The following is a 7,102-nucleotide window of genomic DNA, read 5'->3' as shown; positions in this document are numbered from 1 at the left end:
AACAGACGAATGGGTAAAGATAATGTGGAATTTACACACAATGGAGTAATAATATACCATAAAGAGCGACAAAGGGTCATTTGTAGGAAAACGTGCGTTCCTTGGTAGTGTAAATGAAATAAATCAGACACTTAGCTTAAATATCACATAGTTTCTCTCCTATGAGAAACTTGAAATATAAACATAGAGCAACATAAAAGTTAATAGAAAGTTGGAAGATAAATCTACAAAAGGAGAGGAAACCGAGAGATGAAGGGAAGACGGAGGCGAGGGGAAGAGAACAAAAGAAGAATTGAGGTGTTCTACGTGTACCTCAACTCCACCCAGAAACTTAATTATTATACACACAAATGCCAACTAGTAAAAGTTAAAATTAAATGTTAAGCCACCCAGAAGTTGCCTGATGTAGTTACACAGTTAAAAACCAGTTTCCTAGATCAAATGAAGAACCATCTCATTCCATGTCCGACAAGGTATTTTTGCTTGCCTTAATCGGTCTGTACCCAGGCATTACGGGTTCCTAGAGGAACAGAATCAACATGTAGAGCTATGCAAGGGGACGATAGGCCAGCTCACAGGACCAGAGGCAGGAGGGTCCACTCGGGCCGTCTGCAGCCGGAGACCCGGAGGTCCAGAAGCTGCCCGCCCAGGAAGATGGAAGCTGCAGACCAAGAGGGAAGAGGGCAGGGGCCCAGCTCAAGGTCGGGAGTCACCACGTGTGTCTATGTTGGAGGCCGAGGAGGCCGGACCCTGGGCCCCGTGTCCAAATGTGGTGGCAGCAAAAGGTGTGCCTGCTGGGGAAGGCTGGCGCCCAAGCCTGTGGATCGGTGCCCCCTACAGGCAGGCTAAATCTCCCCCTACCTTGCAGCCTACATGTCCACCCACAGACGCACGCAGAGCAATGCTTTACTAGTCTGCTGAGCTGTTCTTAACCACTCAACTTGACACATGATCGTTAACAATCACGTTCAGTAGTTTCCACTTGTCTTTTAGGGGTGAGACCAGCCTTCCTGTGTAGTCCTGACACTGAATTCGTCATGTAGCCCATGTGGACACCCAACTTGTCATCCTGCTGGCTCAGCCTCCCACACACTGGGACTGTGGCTTGTATCGTCTTGTTCCACTGGATCTCCCTCTAACCAGAGTGCTGTGCAGAGGGATGTCTGACAGGAGCTGACACTAACGAAGCTCTTCCACGCTGTTGGTGGGGAAGTGGACTAGTATGGAAATTTGTGTGGAGATTCCTCAAAAAGCTAAAATCAGAGACCCCACCTGACCTAGCTGTCTCCCTTCTGATTACCTTCCCAGAAGAGTTAAAGACACATATTATAGTGACACACACATATTTATGTTTAAGAAACACAAATTATAATAGCTAGCCTTTGAAATGAGTGTATATGTTCACCAGCAGATAAATGATGGAATGAGTGTGGCATTTGTGCACAGAGGGGCACTTACCGAGCTGCCGCACAGAGGCATTTGGAGGGAAATGGGTGCACCTTGGAAACGTAATTTTAAATGAGGAAGTCAGACACACAGACTCAACATCGCATGATGTCTCTTATTTGAGAAGCTCAAAATATAAACACAAATGAAGAGCAAACAGAAGGTAGATAAATAGGAGGCAGAGAAAAGTTCACATAATTTCTCAAATTATCTATTGTGTTGTTTCAAAAGTTATATACAGAAAGAGCATGAGATACACATAGAATATACATATATAGTACATATATGTTAAATTGTTTCACTTATGCTATTAGTTTCTCTTAAATTAATTGATAATGAAGTGTTTGCTGTTATGTTTTTTCTTCTTTAAGGTTGAATCTTTTTTGTCTGTGTCTTGTACTCTGAGTAACTACTTTGGAGATGATACACAGTGTTTTAACTATTGTTACTCTCTTGTTTTGTTATGAGATTTCATTTTATTTTTCATAAAACAGAAGGTAATTGACACTGAAATTGTGTAACAGGCAACAAGCCATTCTCCAGCTTCATTGTTTGTCTTTATGGAAAATTTTTGAGCCAGTTTGCAAAACCCACTTTGAGCATTTTCAGGATGGCACTGCAAACATCTGGCTTATAAAATTAAAGGAAGCCCTTTGAACCCAAACCAGCTGTGAACACCTCGAGCCCTGCCTCCCTGCTGGGGTCCCATTGTCTCCCACATAACATCGTGTGCTAGAAGTGCCCTCCCCAGGTTTATCTGTGGGTGGCTTTGGGGGTGGTAGGATCCAAGGAGCTTGTGAGGGTAGCAGTCACTTGTGGGCTACTTCACAAGGACCCGCCTGGGAGCTGCCACTTGTCCATGGCAAGGAGGCCTCTGTGGAGGTCAGCACCATGCTCTTCTTAGGCTGCAGAATCATGAGTCAAGTGAGCTTCTTGGATATTTTGTTCCAGCCACAGGAAACAGACTAAGACATTTGCCGAGCGTCCCTTTTGATCCCTCATTCATCATGTGAGTTAAGACATAAAATCCAGAAGGATTTATGAGGAGCATGAGTTTGCTTGGCACATGCTGAGCTGTGGTGGGGCCGGCCTGAGCGCACTGCAGGGCTCGCTGGGAACCAAGTGGGTTCCATCGAGGGAAGGGAGAGTCCAAGGCAGGACCAGGACGCACTGTGTGTACCTTTCTCCTTTTGATATGGCCCTGGGTTTGTTTCTGCCTGTTGACTGGGCCTTTGTAAACACGATAGAGCTCCAATTGTGTTCCATCCAATTAGCCTAACCTTTGCCTCGGTCATAAAACTTTATGCAAACTACTGCTCACGGGCTTGGCAGTCTGAGAAACAATGTACGCTTATAACTCTTAAAGATTTTTTTGGCAAATAGCTAATAAGAGCTCCTTTTTTTTCCCTCACAATACCTTCAGCTGATGGAAAAGTAAAAGAAAAAAAAAAGCAAGGACTGTAGTCTCATATAGGCAGCTACGATGACAGCCCCATTAATAACACGGATCATTAAAATTTATAAAAAGCTATTCTTAATATAGGATATAAATACATTTCTCAGGCAGAGCTATGAAATTTATAACCCTTTTATTGTCACCAGAGGACTTTCCTACTGCTCTGCCCCGCCACCGCCTGCCCTCTGTCATAAATCACAGTGTGGTTAATAACCTAGATTACAACTACCAGTTGCATTTACGGAATTAAATATTGACTATGTGAAAATGTTATTACATTTTTACTGATCGGAAGACCGCAGAACAGCCCTGCAGGACATGTAGCCGGACAGAAATATCTGTGTAATCTTTGTTGGAAATACAGTTACGGGGTGCTCAGCAACCTCTGATACAGTTTGAAGAGTGAGGAAGGAAGGGAGAAAAAGCTGGTTCCTTAATTTTACACTCGGCCAAACACGTCAGGAGGAGGCCGTTACACTGAAGCATTGCGCCTTATTTTCAATTTAGGAGTCTCCACGCCAATCTCTTGAAGTAATTACCAAAGCACAGACAGTAGGGTACTGTGTGGGAAGTTACGGTGTCCATGCAGAATAAAGCCTATTAGGGTTATTGGTAGGGTTCCAGCTAGAGGCACATGCTGTGCAGTGCCCATGTAGACACATCCCAGTCTGTCATTTGTACAAAGCTGTGGATCCTCCAATCTCTAAGGCTTTCAGAGGTGCTACACTTCATAGAGAGATGATAAGAATAAAAATCATATCCCCAAAAGGTAAGCTTGTCCCGCTACCTCTCAGAGCGGTTGGCACATCCTGGAGGTTTGGGGCACAGTTCAACCCTCCTGAGCAGTCTGCAGCACGCTAAGGCCGTGCAATTTGCTGATGTCCTTGATCTCAAGACTCACTGCCGTTTGGCAAGGCACTAGAAGAGGATGGAGCATACTCTCCCTTATACACTCACACCCAGCACCAAAATGCGAAAAGGGGGCCCTGGACATGCTGAAAATGCAGAGTGGGGGCCTGACGAGTCCTGCAAGAATGCCAGCTCTGCCTCGTCTCTTTTCTGTAATCCAGAGAAGATTCACTCACCACCTGTGACATGTCGGAGCTGGCCTGCATGGTCTTATTGTGGATTTCACGTACTATTATATTTCAGCTCTTTGAGTAACTGTCACTCTATTTTTTGAAACTACTTTACTTGTATTTTTATTCTAAATAAAACTTCACAGTGGTTTTTGTGACCTACCTGCTTCAATAAGCACATAAATCTAGAAGGTTTATTAAAATTTAACTTACAAAGTTTTCAACTTTGCAGCCTTAAAAGGAAGCACTAACACATTATTAAATTAAACAAGTATAATAAGAATTAGACAATGACCTCCTCTTAAAATATAATATTCCAAGTCATTTACAGTTCAATACAAAGGAAATTGAAACCCAAGTTGCTTCCAAAACCACAGAGGCCAGCTCTTCCCTGCCCGCTGAGAGCTGACAAATAGGTAGAGTTATTTTAAGAGACAATGTTTGGGCTGTAGACGGTTATTAGGTCTTTCCCAAAGACATACGGATCTTCACAGAAGACAAAGTCTGCATTCTGTAGTCTAAAATTAGTAGTAATGTATATATATATTTTAAATTTTGAAACAGGGAGTGTGTGTTTTGGGAAATACTAAATCAGTACTAATAAAAGTATTATAGTAATAACATTTAGGCACATGGTGTAGGATGCGAGGAGTAAATTCTTGTAATGTGAAATTTGATTTGAAATACGCTTGTGAACTCAAGTGCTTTTCTGTTCTCGGTTTTCCCCTTTTGAAACAGCGCTCACCGCCCAGCTCTGTTTCTGAAGAAGCCCGGCAGCAGTGAGCACATGGAGCTGCCTCCGGGTCCCCTGATTTAGAGTCTCACAGCCCACAGGCTCCCTGGGACGGAAAGGACGGTGGTTTCAGGTGCAGGGAAACACATTTACATCGTGAGGCGGAGCACGAGGCCATCAGTGCCTGCGGTGTTTGCGTTGGGTGTGGCACCCACTGAAGTGTCCTCTGACACTTCAGGACACGTAAGGATGCTATCAGTGCTTCTCAGGTTTCTCAGAGAGTCTCAGGAAAGCTTCGGTCTCTGCTGCAGTCTACGGATGTAGGCGGACCCCGAGAGCCTGCTCCTGGTGGTGTGGGTGGGTGTGCACCCTGGTGTCAGCTGAGAGCACAGTGCCCGGCTTCACCCGGGCTCCAGGTGTCAGCTGAGAGCACAGTGCCCGGCTTCACCCGGGCTCCAGGTGTCAGCTGAGAGCACAGTGCCCGGCTTCACCCGGGCTCCAGGTGTCAGCTGAGAGCACAGTGCCCGGCTTCACCCGGGCTCCAGGTGAGAAGGCAGCACGTGCTCGAGAGAATGCAGAGATTTGTACACACAGAGATCTGTGAGTCACTCAGTTACAGATCAGAATCCAGCCCTTTTGGCTGGAGAGGGAAGGGCCAGGTGTGCTGGCTCTGGAAATTCCTGGAGGCCTGGCCCTGCCCTCTGTGGGTTCCAAGAAAAGTCCCGAGGGTTTCCAGCTAGGCCTGCTGGACGGTAGCTCCACTATCAGCTCTGAGTGGCCCCAGCTGCCTGGCACAGCCTTGGGCTCTGTCCCCAAGCTTTGCATGGGCTCCTTGCTTCTCCTGGTCCGGCTGGGCCACACCTTCTGTGTGATGGTGAAGAGTCCAGGGTCATTGGTGGGACTCAATGCCAGCAGCTGAGAGGGGCTGCCTGGAGAGGGACATCAGCCCAGGGGAGTCCCCAGTAGATAAAGAAAGGAGACAACTGCACCCCACAGTGTGACTTGCTTCAGGCCCCAGTCTGTGGCCTCTACCACTGATGGGACACAGAGGGTCTGTGTTTCTCACAGAACAGAAAACCTTGGGAACTGGTCCCCTATTCAGAGAGGACACCCCAAAATCCTCAAAGGAGCCTCAGCAACCACAAAGCCTGCCGAGGCCCAGCGTCTTCCGAGGGAGCCAGGGCATCTGCAGCTTGCAAAGGCCTGGGGGCCATAGTGGCAGGAGGAGCCTTTTGCCTCAGTGGGCCATACTTGCTCCGAATTCCTCCTGACGATTAGATTTCTTCATCTGCTGTTTTTGATGGTAATTGCCTGCCTCAATTTGTTCAACCTGAAATAAAATGAAACTCAAGAGCGAGAGCGCTGAATGGGGTGGCAGTGCAGAGGCGAGCTCTCGGGGTGACGGCCTCTGCCCCTGTCTGCTCTTCCCGTGTGTCCCCCTGGTCCTGGGGCGCTCCCTCCTGCTCTGAGTGTTTGCATGTGTGTATTCTGTCACTCTACGGCTAATAAAACACAACTGCTTTCCTTCCGTTCCTCTGAGCAGTAAAACAAAGTGAGATGAATCTGCGGCTCAGGCTTATAACTTGGTTTTTAGGAGGAAAAAGTCAATTATCTGAACTCCTTGAACTACCACTCACGGCCTGGGTCCCTCTTGGGCACTCGTCTGTGATCCTATTGCATCCACTGAAGCAGAGAAGAGAATGAATCCAGCTTCCGTTCAACCAGAACCCACTCAAATCAGATTCTGCTGCTGAGGCATTGTGCACACGCTCCACAAATTCTTGGGGCTCAGTTTTCTGAACTTCACAATTAGAGAGCTGATATCTGTAGATTTAAGGTCTACAAAGCACCTGCCATCTGGATGTACTCAAAACTCTAGGGTCAGACTGGCCAAAAAGTGAGAGCACTGCAAAGAAAATACCTGAGCCCTGAAACCAACCTTACAGAAGACACTGGAAGACAGAAAGACCTTCCACGTTCACAGATTGGCAGAATTCATATTGTGAACAAGGCACACTACCAAAGCAATCTTCAGATTCAGTGTACTCTTCATTAAAACACCAATGACATTCATCATAGAATAGAGAAAACTATCCCTAAAATTCATAGGGTAACAGAAAAGACCCCAGATGGCCAATGCAATCCTATGGAACAATACAAGCCAAGGACCCCACAATACTTAATTTCAGATTATATGGCAAAGCAATAGTAAAAAAAACTGTATGGTAATAGCATGAAAAAATAAACACGTTGACCAATAGAACAGGACAGAGGACATAGAAACAAATCCACATAACAACTATGGTCATCTGCTTCTGCACAAAGGAGCCAAAAATATATATTGAAGAAAAATTAACCTCCTTAGACAGTGATGGAGGGAAATTGAAC

Source organism: Cavia porcellus, unplaced genomic scaffold (genome assembly GCF_034190915.1).
Source record: "Cavia porcellus strain 051 isolate PalLab524CR breed Dunkin Hartley unplaced genomic scaffold, mCavPor4.1 scaffold_11, whole genome shotgun sequence".
NCBI classification, from domain to species: Eukaryota; Metazoa; Chordata; class Mammalia; order Rodentia; family Caviidae; genus Cavia; species Cavia porcellus.
This window is presented reverse-complemented; position numbering follows the sequence as displayed.